Here is a 13,676-nt window from a genome sequence, read left to right as displayed (position 1 = left end):
TACTTCATTCATTCATTGTTTTACTGCTGCTTGCTTGTTGTAGTGGTTATTTCCTGTCCTGTTGTTAACCACTATGGTGGTTGAGCAGCTACTGTATGTCTGACTCTCCACCTCCAAAGAAGGTCCACAGCAGAATGTTGTTCAAAAAAATAAGGCTTGATTTATTTCAAATAATACAAGAAAGTGTCACTTGGAGGTCTAAAACTAAAATAAAAATAAGGACTGCAAAGATAAACTTAACAGTTCAAACACTGCTGTAAATTTACCGTAAATATTTCACAGTAAAATACTATTTTTATCATTTATATTATACTGTATGATATGGATGTGCCTTAGTTTACAGTAAAATACAAGAAACTGCAATGCATGATTGGATTTTTGTTCTTTAGGTGGTAGTTAGAAGCTTACACCAACACCGTTTTCTTTTAATCAGTGTCAGCAAAACCCGGTATTGTTTGATTCTGAATTCAGTTTTATTAAACATCTATATTCATGTGGTAAACTGCGGTTTAGAAAACAAAAATATTTATTTTTATATCGGGTCCATTCAAATGTGCCTTGACAGTTGAGGTGGTTGAATCGCAAACTTTATTTAAAACGAGGTGCATATTGAGGTATAATATTTTTAAAAAGTAAATAATTGACACTTTAGGTGTACATTTGATCGATGCTTTTTTTTAAATGCATTTTCCTCCCAATTTAGCACACTTAATTTTGTCTTCCGCTGCTGAGAGATACCAGATTGCATCTGAGGAGAGAACGTCACTGTACACACCTCTTCCGACACGTGTACAGCCCTCCTCTTTTCGCCCATGCGCTCTGTACAGGCGTCTCCTCTGCCAATCAGGGTCCGTACACAACGTATGAAGTCCCACCCACCCACACATAGTCCAGCCCCCACTGTGCAGATACGGTTGCCAATTAGTATCTGCTGCAGGCACTGCCAATTATGCCCGCTAGATGGCACCTAGCCGACCAGAGCCAACACCGAGTTTCGAACCGAGGAGTTCAGAAACTCTGTGTTAGTGTGCAAGCAGAATATCCCACTGCGCCATCCGAGCGCTGATGCTTTTTAATCAGTGGTAATTTGGTGTTGGTTTCGAGAGCTAAGTTGTTAATAGTGCTGTATAACGGTAGTGGTGTGTTGAGGGGTTCTTTTGAGAACGTTAATATACACTTCAACTGATTGTGTTGTTATTATTACTACCTTTGTTTTAGTATAGTAATTTTAAAGATATTTGTCTGCTATTTCTTACCTCCCACAAGCCAGACATTGGCGTGTTTTGAGTTAACAAAATAATATAAGCCCAGACACATGCCAAAGCTTAAAGTTTTTTATGTTTTATAATGTTTTACTGTCAGTTTTGTGATTGTGTGAGTGCAACTAACAGAGAATATTTTCCTCACATACTTTTCTTCTTTTGTATTCTATTTTAAGGACTTTTATTTAAATATGATGTTGTTTTAGGTTATTTTTATGCACAAAATTCTAAACATTCACAAACCCTGGCAACAATTTTGGCGGTTTGTTTGAAGAAGTTGTTGAATATGTATGTCTAAAATTCACACTGTTTAAACAAAAGAGGAAATAAAAAGAGAATTGTAGTGTTTGTTTTGTGTGACATCAAGTTTTGTATAGACATTTACATTACATTACATTTTCAGTATTTAGCAGACGCTTTTATCCAAAGCGACTTACAGTACTGTGACAGTACACAGTCTAAGCAATTAAAGGTTAAGGGCCTTGCTCAAGGGCCCAACAGTGGCAACCTGGCAGTGGTGGGGCTTGAACCAGCAACCTTTCCATTATTAGTCCAGTACCTTAACTACTAGGCCACAACTGTCCCAGACAACGTAGACAACATCTTAGTACACTAAAAACTATCAATAGCAATAAGGTTTTCACTGCAGTACTGGAACCTATTGTGCAGTTTGTACAGTAATTACGGTAATTAACTGGTAACCTATTACAGTTCATTACTGTAAATATGCTCCACAGTTAGTTATTGTAGAATGACAGTACATTACTGGAAATGTACAGTATAGGACTGTAAGCTCACTTTAATTCTATTGTAAAATTATGGTAATTAACTGTTAACACATTACAGTTCTTTATTGTAGAAAAGGCTATATAGTTATTTAAAAAAAACATTTTTAAGTAAATATGTTTTGTGAAGTGCTAACAAAATATACATATTTTATCTAAAGGAACTAATATATGTAACTTAGGTGTGTGTTTTTGTACAGTATAGTATGATTTCCTGTCACTGTGGGCTTCAGAGCACAGTAGTAGAGAGCAGAATCTGATACTGCAGCAGAGGAGATCTTCAGATCCACTCGATTTTTATCTTCATTTATCTTTACAGAAAACCCTGGAACTGCAGCTTCTTTCTTATATTCATCAACCAGAATAATGAACTCTGGTCTGAATGTGGAGAACTGACGATACCACTGCAGGTCCTTATTTGTACCAGATCCTTTGTAATTGCAGGATAAAATAACAGATTCTCTCTCCAAGACAGTTTTATTGGTTGAAACTGAATTAATTTCCTGTGCATGATTAAAACCTGTGGACAGAGAAAGAACAACGTTTATTTATATATAAAGATACGAGTGTAAGAAAAATAACTGACAAGAATCTAGCAGCAGATACATTATAACTTCTATTTAAGGTTTGGATAAAGGTTCTCATGTGTTATGTGATGTTATTTCTCACCTAAAACAATGGAAAGAAGACACAGAAATCCAAACAATGCCATGACTGATCTGCAGAATAATGTAGCTCAACACCTGCTATCATATCTTATGCATAATTAAACCATTTCCTCTCTTTAACTTCCTTTTCCAGCAGTACAGCCCTGTTACAGAGTTTAGTAACATGTAGATGGAGCCTGCCATCATGTGCACACTTACACTCACTACATCTGTGTGGAACAAAACCTACCATCTATTTGTACTGAATAACTAATTATTTATGTAAATATTATATGTAATATGTTTATTCTTACAGAACTGCTGGCTTTTTATATTTGATGTTAACATTAACTTAATCTCTTGATTTATGTCTTATTATGTATTTAATGTATTGCACTACCGGCACATAACTGTTAGTACATTTGGTTAATAATAAGTGAAGTATTTATCATGGTAAGCAATACGCCAAAGACACTCGCAAAAAGTGCACTGAAAGACACGTCAAAAATCTGCACACAAGCATTTAGAAGGAAAAAAAGAAGGCTTACCATATAATCACAACAGCACTGTACCTACTGTAAAATATGTACAGGGTGAGTCAAAAGTCTCAGGACACTCTTTTATTTCAGAAACGAAAGGGAAAATATCTGAATACCCCAGAAAGTAATGGGTGAGGGGGCCTATCTTTTAGGCTATGTCCGGAACATGGCCGCCATCTTGAAAGCTGCCATATTGGATCAAGGGCAAGTTTTTCCAATGGGAAGGTGGTCATGTAGCATATCAAAGAACAGATTGCCACAAGATATCTCGTGTATGGTTCTCGGTACTTCAGATCCAACAATGCAGGTCTTGTCAAAGTGGAAAGAAGTGACTGTTGCTGGCATCAGCCGATGGTAAGTCCTTCAGTTTCCCATATGGTCTAGCGGTCAGGATTCCTGGTTTTCACCCAGGTGGCCCGGGTTCGACTCCCGGTATGGGAATTTGTCTTTATGATAGGACTTGATCAAAACTTTGCCAATTACGTCCTCTGCACCATGTTGCTGTAGCTCAAGAAGCTTGTTTTCTTGGAACTATGACTTCAGTCTATCAGGGAGCAGTGGACGTGAGCTGGGCATGGCTGATAGTTGGAATGCCGTGATCGTATAGTGGTTAGTACTCTGTGTTGTGGCCGCAGCAACCCCGGTTTGAATCCGGGTCACGGCAGGGTGTTTCTGTATGCTGTGCTTTAAAGTTTTCCATTCTCTCATTGGTCAAAAGACAGAAATGAGGCCGGAGCTTTAGGGAAGTCACAAGCACAATCTCTCAGGGGCCAGTGGCGCAATGGATAACGCGCCTGACTACGGATCAGGAGATTCTAGGTTCGACTCCTGGCTGGCTCGGTTACTTTGGAACTAATATATGTAACTTAGGTGTGTGTTTTTGTACAGTATAGAATGATTTCCTGTCACTGTGGGCTTCAGAGCACAGTAGTAGAGAGCAGAATCTGATACTGCAGCAGAGGAGATCTTCAGATCCACTCGATTTTTATCTTCATTTATCTTTACAGAAAACCCTGGAACTGCAGCTTCTTTCTTATATTCATCAACCAGAATAATGAACTCTGGTCTGAATGTGGAGAACTGACGATACCACTGCAGGTCCTTATTTGTACCAGATCCTTTGTAATTGCAGGATAAAATAACAGATTCTCTCTCCAAGACAGTTTTAGTGGTTGAAACTGAATTAATTTCCTGTGCATGATTAAAACCTGTGGACAGAGAAAGAACAATGTTTATTTATATATAAAGATACGAGTGTAAGAAAAATAACTGACAAGAATCTAGCAGCAGATACATTATAACTTCTATTTAAGGTTTGGATAAAGGTTCTCATGTGTTATGTGATGTTATTTCTCACCTAAAACAATGGAAAGAAGACACAGAAATCCACACAATGCCATGACTGATCTGCAGAATAATGTAGCTCAACACCTGCTATCATATCTTATGCATAATTAAACCATTTCCTCTCTTTAACTTCCTTTTCCAGCAGTACAGCCCTGTTACAGAGTTTAGTAACATGTAGATGAAGTCATGTGCACACTTACACTCACTACATATGTGTGGAACAAAACCTACCATCTATTTGTACTGAATAACTGATTATTTATGTAAATATTATATGTAATATGTTTATTCTTACAGAACTGCTGGCTTTTTATATTTGATGTTAACATTAACTTAATCTCTTGATTTATGTCTTATTATGTATTTAATGTATTGCACTACTGACACATAACTGTTAGTACATTTGGTTAATAATAAGTGAAGTATTTATCATGGTAAGCAATAAGCCAAAGACACTCGCAAAAAGTGCACTGAAAGACACGTCAAAAATCTGCACACAAGCATTTAGAAGGAAAAAAGAAGGCTTACCATATAATCACAACAGCACTGTACTTACTGTAAAATATGTACAGGGTGAGTCAAAAGTCTCAGGACACTCTTTTATTTCAGAAACGAAAGGGAAAATATCTGAATACCCCAGAAAGTAATGGGTGAGGGGGCCTATCTTTTAGGCTATGTCCGGAACATGGCCGCCATCTTGAAAGCTGCCATATTGGATCAAGGGCAAGTTTTTCCAATGGGAAGGTGGTCATGTAGCATATCAAAGAACAGATTGCCACAAGATATCTCGTGTATGGTTCTCGGTACTTCAGATCCAACAATGCAGGTCTTGTCAAAGTGGAAAGAAGTGACTGATGCTGGCATCAGCCGATGGTAAGTCCTTCAGTTTCCCATATGGTCTAGCGGTCAGGATTCCTGGTTTTCACCCAGGTGGCCCGGGTTCGACTCCCGGTATGGGAATTTGTCTTTATGATAGGACTTGATCAAAACTTTGCCAATTACGTCCTCTGCACCATGTTGCTGTAGCTCAAGAAGCTTGTTTTCTTGGAACTATGACTTCAGTCTATCAGGGAGCAGTGGACGTGAGCTGGGCATGGCTGATAGTTGGAATGCCGTGATCGTATAGTGGTTAGTACTCTGCGTTGTGGCCGCAGCAACCCTGGTTTGAATCCGGGTCACGGCAGGGTGTTTCTGTATGCTGTGCTTTAAAGTTTTCCATTCTCTCATTGGTCAAAAGACAGAAATGAGGCCGGAGCTTTAGGGAAGTCACAAGCACAATCTCTCAGGGGCCAGTGGCGCAATGGATAACGCGCCTGACTACGGATCAGGAGATTCTAGGTTCGACTCCTGGCTGGCTCGGTTACTTTGTGCCCTTTTTGTCCTTCTAACTCCACAAAGTGGAGACCTTTAAACAATGTGTGGTTACTAATCTGTATGTCATTAACATTATATTAAAAGAACGGCTGTATAAGATGAACTGCTTCTATTTGGTGTTACAGTTGTGATTTTTTTTTTGTGAGCAGCACCAGATCTAAAAGCAAGAGTTTCAGTGGTTTTGTTCAATGGTCTGGTTTTCGAACCCACAGGTGCAGAGAACAATGGATTAGCCATCCACCACCTTAACCACTCAGCCACCTTATCTTGCTTTACCTGCTTGTTTCTGGTCTGATTGGTCTGATTGATCAATGTAGATTTTGTAGCTTTGTAAAAGATATTTCTTAAAAGGCAATGTAGCTGTTCAAGCCGTCTGGGTTAATCAATCAGACCAATCGGCCCAGAAACACATTTATCTAGACAGGTCGAGACGAGGTGGCTGAGTGGTTAAGGCGATGGACTGCTAATCTGTTGTGCTCTGCATGTGTGGTTTTGGAAACCAGACCATTAAACATTGATTAAAACCCCTGAAATTCTTGCTTTCAGCTCTGATAATTAAGCTCCACCTTTACAACATATTGGTACTACTCACATAAAATACAACTGTAACACCAGAGAGAAACAGCACATCTTATACAGGCATTTTTTTTTTTTAATGCAATTGTGTTTTTGGCTTACTTCATGGAGGTAGAGCATGTTCTGACGTGGTGGTTAAGGCGATGGACTACTAATCCATTGTGCTCTGCACGTATGGGTAATCGCCTTAACCACTCGGCCACCTCGTCTGGTCAAGCTATGAGGAATGCTCTTTCTGGTTGAAGAAAACCTGCTCCAGAGCGCTCTGGACCTCAGACTGGGGTGAAGGTTTACCTTCCAACATGACAACAACCCGAAGCTCACAGCCAAGAGAACAAAGGAGTGGCTTCGGAGAAAGTCTGTGAATGTCCTTGAGTGGCTCAACCAGAGCCCAGACCTGAATCCAATCAAACATCTGTGGAAGGAGCTAAAAAAAAAACATGACGGAACTTGCAAGGACATGCCCAAGAGGAATGGGCAAAAATGTCCAGAAACAAGTGTGCCAAGCTCGTATCTTCTTTTCCAAGACACCTTGAAGCTGTAATTGCTGCCAAAGGTGCATCAACCAAGTATTAGGCTAAGTGTGTGTACAGATATGCAACCCCTAAATAAATGATTTTTCTCAGTACAATGAAACTGCATAATTTCTAAAACCCCGTTTTCACTTCGTAATTATTGGTGATTGTGTGTAGATGTTTGAGGCAAAACAAGAACTCAATCTATTATAGAATGAGTCTGTAACGTAATAAAATGTGGAGAAGGTGAAAGGGGTGTGTGCAGTCCAGCTTGACTGTATATTATATAGCTTTCTGCTGCTGCTGCTAGGGCAGTTGTAGCCTAGTGGTTAAGGTACTGGACTAGTAGTCAGAAGGTCACTGGTTCAAGACCCACCACTGCCAGGTTGCAGCTGTTGGGCCCTTGAGCAAGGCCCTTAACCCTCAATTGCTCACACCTTTTTCTGTCACTACTGTGAGTCGCTTTGGATAAAGCCGTCTGCTGAAAATGTAAATGATTGCAAGCTCTTTTACTAAAACACAGAAGATATTTGTAGTAGGAGTTCCAACTTATGATTTTGCAGAAGGTTCCATCTTCTAACTGTACAGCTGAAACGATTATAAATTAAACCTGACAGAACTGTGGTTCCAGGAAATTTTGTAATAGCCATCCTCTGTAACACAGATGTACTCTCAGTTTTTGGGCAGCCTAAACCTCTCACATGACCTGGAAACTCTGCACACCTCTTTGTGTGGCTAGAGATACTTTGGAGGTTGTAAAACAGTTGCCTTACATTCACATTTGCATTGGCCATAATTTTCTCAGCTTTTCTGGATAACCTTCTCCACCCGAGGAATCTCTTTACTATCTGAGTAGGCACATGGGTTGTTCAATTAAAAAACCTTTAGGAAATGCTGATGTTGCTCACAGTGGTCGCCAGTTATGCACACTTTCTGCCAGGTGCATCAACAAATGATCATTAAAAGAAACATTAGTTAAACACATAATTGTGTAGAGCTTGTTTTCTACTTGACTCACTTTGATGGCATCCTGGAAAAGAATGTGCATTGCAAAAACTAATAAAAATATTTCTTCTTCAAAATGTTGTTCAAGACAGGTATTGCATAAAAGAGCAAAAATGACCTCCATTCACTTGCTTTCCAATATTTTAGGTCATTGATTGACCTTGGTGCCTTTGTGACCGCAACTGGTGGTTTAACAAACACATCCAGACAGCTTTTTCCCCAGAGCTGTAACACTTTTTAACCAAAGTTGTTCTCTTGGGCAAATGTTGGTAAATACTGGTTAACAGTCCGTGTGCTGTCGGGTATGTTAAATATGTTCTATGTTACATGTCGTACATGTGTAATTATCTGTACTATTATGTGTATTGTTTGTACTACTATGTGGACTATTGTGTGTATTATTGTGTGTAACACCAAAGCAAATTCCTCGTATGTGTAACATACCTGGCGAAATAAAGTGATTCTGATTCTGATTAATGGCAAGTAGTTGCTTGTTTTTCTCATGGTGCTTACTGTCTAGCCAGCGAGATGCAAGCTGTCTAGTGGTTCCTAAGCAAACACTGTGTTGGTACTCAGAAACAAAACCTGTGATAATGTGGGATGAGCCTTTCACACCCATTACTGGTTCAGCAGGTGTTACCAAAATTGCATGTTTAAAATGATCTTGCTCTGACCTACAGGATGGTTCTGGTGTCTCCCAAGCATAAGAACCACCACAGTGTGGAGGCAGAAGTCACAACCATATTTGCCCTTGAATAGTTTTGTATTTTTCAGAAGGTGGCGTGCAACAGAATCTGCAGAACAGATTAGTGAATAAACTTTACTTGTGTGTTTACTTTGTTTTCAGATGTTTTCAGAGTCTTTCTATTTAATTCCAGCTTGTTCCAGATCTTTAAGCTCTGCCATGAGAGCATTCAGGAATGTAATCATATTTGGCTTGACCTCACCAAACCATAGACATGGGATACATAAGTTAGCTTGACGATCTCTTGGCAAAAGTTCTATGATTTGTCACTGAACTCCATCACAGTTCCATATGAATAAGATGTCACTCAATGCCACCTTGTTTCAGGTTTTTATAAACTGCTCCAAATGGTATATCAGAAATAATGCCTGTTGGTGACTCTGTTTTATTTAAATGTATCCACAATCTGGCTTGACAGACTAAGTACAAGAAAATAGAAACCAACTCTAAGATTATAGTCAGCGTTAAATGTAGATTTACAAAAAGAACCGACTGTTGGAGCTGTCCCCCTGGGTCCTATGTTACTTTCACATTTAATACACTACAAAATGTGGCACATAGTGGCCAGACAGTCCATAGACTTTATTAAAAAGATACAGGGTAACTGGCACTAAGCCTCAAAATGTTCATTAAAAATGTTAAGAAGATGCTGAAGAGCTACGACATGACCTACAGCAGACTCTGTCCTTAAGTGAGAGATGCACCAGGGTACACTGGGTCATCGCCATGTTGTATCTGTGATAGCAGACAAATTGCTTATTTTCATATATCAAGAACTAAAATGATTTAAAGATCCATAAGCCTACCAATTTGTAGTCATGACAGGAAGAAGAGAAGTAGACTGAGCACACAGCCCTGGGGCACATCTGTATTCAGGATGAGGGTGTAAGAGGTAAAATGGATGAGCTTAGCAGACTGTGGTGTGTTAGTAAGAAAGTCCAGTTACAGAGTGAGAAACTGATGCCCAGATCTAAGAGCTTTTCAACAAGTTTGGAAGATCTAACTGCTTCCAGTCTGTGTGCTGCAGCTGATGTTGTAGGGAGGCATCAGCCCACTCCAGTCATACTTTCATACTCCTTACAATGGGTTTCACACAACAGATGATGGGGGAAACACAGAAAAGTGGTCTAATTGTCAAAAGTGGGGGAGAGAAATTTCTATGCAACAGCAATGCTAGTGTACACACGATCACGGTTGGACCTGAGGATGTTTGGAATGTACTCCATAAGCCATGCCTTGGGTTAGGATAATAATGTTGTAAAGGATAATAATTGAGGTTATTAAAGTTAGTTAAGGTTGTGAAGGTTTCCTGATAAAATCCGGGTGGATCCCTTTTTTAATTACCTGCTCTTTCACTAAAGAATGTTGACTTATCAAAATGTCTCTTCAAAATGTATCACAGTGTGTAATTAGAAATCAAAGGTGGCATTACATTGGTAAACATGTAAATTCTGTCTAATTACATGGGGCTATAAAGGCACTTTATGAAAACAGCACAAAGCTTTCAAATGCTTCCTAGTCCTGACAGTTGACTAATTAAATTTTTACTATTTGGAGCCTTTAAATATTTTTCATATTTTAACTCTTTAAAAAGAGGTTGTAACCAGTCTATGTACTGATACTGGAGGTTTTGATAGTTTTGTAATGCAAGCACCAACCACACTTACCAGCTCAACCAGACAACATAGTTTTGTCGGTCAGTCACACAGATAACATGCAGACTCTTGGTCCTACTGTACACTGTCCCAGTGATGGCCTGGCATCAGTTCCGGCTGGCTCGTTGGTCTAGGGGTATGATTTTCGCTTAGGGTGCGAGAGGTCCCGGGTTCAAATCCCGGACGAGCCCTTGTTTACCCACTTTTAATTTAACAACTGCCTCTTCAGGTTCCCATGCAGGCCACTTCAGGTCAGTCACGCAGATCAAAGTAACACAAAGTCTCTTGTTCCCGCTGGCTTGTTGGTCTAGGGGTATGATTCTCGCTTAGGGTGCGAGAGGTCCTGAGTTCAACTCCCGGATGAGCCCTCATCTTGTCAAATGCTTTGTTGAACTTTACAAAAAACTTATCAAGTGTCCCGTTAAAATGTAAGTACCTAAAGCAAGTACCTAAAAAGCACATAGAGACAAACTAGCATTTGCATTGAGACAAGCATTTAGATAAAATAAAACAATGACAAAAATATAGCTAATTATGTTTGAAAAAAGACGTGTTGCCATATGATCCCAAGAACATTATTTTGTAACAGGACGGGTTGTGCCTCACCACTAAGATGCCAAGTGTAGCCCTGCACCTGCAAGAACTAAAAACGGGCCCAATTTGCAGGATGATTTATCCAGGGTAGAACAATACTGTGGCTAAAACGTCTAAAACAAACAGGGAACAGGATAAATAAAAGTTGTGGCTAAAATAATGGAAACAAAATAACAAATGAAAGACACAATCATATTGTAATGAATGAGCAGCACTCCACCCCACCAACTGGTGCAACCCACACTCAGCACTGCAGGTCCCATCCAAACATAGGACCTGCTCCAGAAAGAACCATGATGCCTCTGGGGCAGCTCACTTGACCATAGAGGCTATATTGTGTCGGGTAAAAAGTCCCAAGACAAGCACAAGACAAATTTACACCTGTGCAGGTGAAAACCTGAACCAGATCAAGCCTGGCATCACTGGTACAGGAGAAAGTATGACGCTAACAGAGGAGCCAGCAACTCTGTGAGAAAGAGAACATGCTAAGTGGTAATGGGTCGGTCGCGAACGATCCGGCTCTAAGAGCCGGCTCTTTAAAGTGAACGACGGGATCCGGCTCCTGACTGGGAGCCGATTCGTTTTTTTCCGGGGGTTTTTTTTCTGTCAAAACCGCACGTGATTGGTCAAGATGCGTGGTGCCGTTTGTGTGTTTACACTGAGCAGGAGGGGAGGGGTTACACACACACACACACACACACAGAGACAGCGTGCACACGAACAGGAGGGAGAGAGAGAGAGAGAGAACTCAGCGCTTTACACAGCCAGACATTACACGCTGGAATGAGTGAGAGGAAACATAGTAAAGTTTGGACACGAGAAGCCCCTTTTACAGAGAAGTTCAGACCCACTGAGCTTGTGGGAGACCAAGTGTTCAGTCTACCCACATCTTACACATGTGATGGCGCACAGACTGTGTATCTGTCCCCTCAGAGAGAATCTTTTTTAACAGTTCAGATCATAACAGAAAGGAGAAACCCATCAAAGATGAGCTCCTTGGTTTTTCTGAATGCCGGAGCACCCGGAGGAAACCCACTCGGACACGGGAAAGACATGCAAACTCCACACAGAAAGGACCCGGGCTCTTCACCTGGGGATCGAACCCAGGACCTTCTTGCCGTGAGGCGACAGTGCTACCCACTTAGCCACTGTGCTGTCCCACTCTAGATGCAAACATACAAATAATATACACAATCAGATCTTTTTGTCTAAATGAGATGGGTCTTTGTTTTTGTATTTTATAATTTATTGTTGGAGCACTCTGTTCCATGTTGAGTATATAAATAAAGCAATTTAAATAATAAACATTTGATACAATGTTTTTTTACATTAGTAATTCATTTTACATGTAATTTGGTAATAAATTAATTTAAGCAACAAAAAAATCTAAGGAGCCACTTGGGAGCCGAAAGAGCCGGCTCTTTTTAGTGAGCCGAGCCAAAAGGAGCCGAAATTCCCATCACTAATGCTAAGTACAAACACTTCTATTTGCCTGCCTGTAGTTCAGACCTGTACTCAGTAGAGAATGTGTGATTTTAATGTTGTGAGAAGGAATGGCAACATTACAAAGTGGCAAATGCTTTACTGGCCCAACTTGTTTGGAATGTGTTGCAGGCCTGAAAAGCAGGAATGAATGTGCACTAGTTACTTAATACTCAATGTCCCATCATTTTCTGATTTGGGGTTGTAGCTAATGCTCTGGGCTGGCTCTGATTATTTATGCTGTAGGGCAGAGGTGCCCAATACGTCGATCGCACAGTGCACGCTGGTAGATTGCACGTCATTCAAACAGGTCAACTTTATTGACATGAAGTGTGGCCACTGTTTCTTTAATATTCATTTTGTTTCCAAAGCTACGCCCCAGCCCGCCTAAAGCACTGCGAATCGAGAAGGTTTTCATTCATCAGTAGCCAGTTTGCACGATTTTTGCATTTTTCCTTTTGTAAGCTACACTGTTTGTGAAGATGAGTGCACAACCAAGCACAAAGAAACCAAAAACAGTTGACGGCTGTTTCGTTCATACGTGGAAGAAGCTGACTGAGAATATTTAGATCTCATTTTACATACAGGATTTTAACAATCTGACATTCATATGAAGTCAAGGGCCTCTGCTGGACAATTTTGGAACTTGCTGGCTGAGGAAAAATATCCAAACATAAGAATAAGTTACACATATTTGACAGCATTTTTTTGTTGACTAATTAAAACCAGTTTTTACTATTTTGAGCCTTGAAATATGTTTCATGTTTCATTCATAAGAATGTTGACTTATCAAAATGTCTCTTCAAAATGTATCACAGTGTGTAATTAGGAATCAAAGGTGGCATTAAATTGGTAAACATGTAAATTCTGTCTAATTACATGAGGTTACAAAGGTACTTTATGAAAACAGCACAAAGCTTTCAAATGCTTCCTAGTCCTGACAGTTGACTAATTAAAAGAAGTTTTTTTACTATTTGGAACCTTTAAATATTTTTCATGTTTTAACTCTTTAAAAAGAGGTTATTACCAGTCTATGTACTGATACTGGAGGTTTTGATAGTTTTGTAATGCAAGCACCGACCACACTTACCAGCTCAACCAGACAACATAGTTTTGAAGGTCAGTCACACAGATCAAGGTAACACAAAGC

General features: G+C 39.8%; 5 non-coding genes across 5 annotated transcripts; all 5 read left to right on the top strand.

Annotated features, from left to right (window-relative positions):
- The first annotated feature begins 3,602 nt into the window (after positions 1–3,602).
- On the top strand, positions 3,603–3,674 carry trnae-uuc (transfer RNA glutamic acid (anticodon UUC)). Its single transcript has one exon. It is a non-coding gene; the product is annotated as a tRNA-Glu (tRNA).
- Positions 3,675–4,000: 326 nt separating this feature from the next.
- On the top strand, positions 4,001–4,073 carry trnar-acg (transfer RNA arginine (anticodon ACG)). The gene has a single exon. It is a non-coding gene; the product is annotated as a tRNA-Arg (tRNA).
- A 1,395-nt stretch (positions 4,074–5,468) lies between these two features.
- trnae-uuc (transfer RNA glutamic acid (anticodon UUC)) lies at positions 5,469–5,540 on the top strand. The gene has a single exon. It is a non-coding gene; the product is annotated as a tRNA-Glu (tRNA).
- A 326-nt stretch (positions 5,541–5,866) lies between these two features.
- trnar-acg (transfer RNA arginine (anticodon ACG)) lies at positions 5,867–5,939 on the top strand. Its single transcript has one exon. It is a non-coding gene; the product is annotated as a tRNA-Arg (tRNA).
- Positions 5,940–10,569: 4,630 nt separating this feature from the next.
- trnap-agg (transfer RNA proline (anticodon AGG)) lies at positions 10,570–10,641 on the top strand. Its single transcript has one exon. It is a non-coding gene; the product is annotated as a tRNA-Pro (tRNA).
- The last annotated feature ends 3,035 nt before the right edge of the window (positions 10,642–13,676 follow it).

This window comes from Trichomycterus rosablanca, chromosome 4, assembly GCF_030014385.1.
Source record: "Trichomycterus rosablanca isolate fTriRos1 chromosome 4, fTriRos1.hap1, whole genome shotgun sequence".
Classification (NCBI taxonomy): domain Eukaryota; kingdom Metazoa; phylum Chordata; class Actinopteri; order Siluriformes; family Trichomycteridae; genus Trichomycterus; species Trichomycterus rosablanca.
This window is presented reverse-complemented; position numbering and strand designations above follow the sequence as displayed.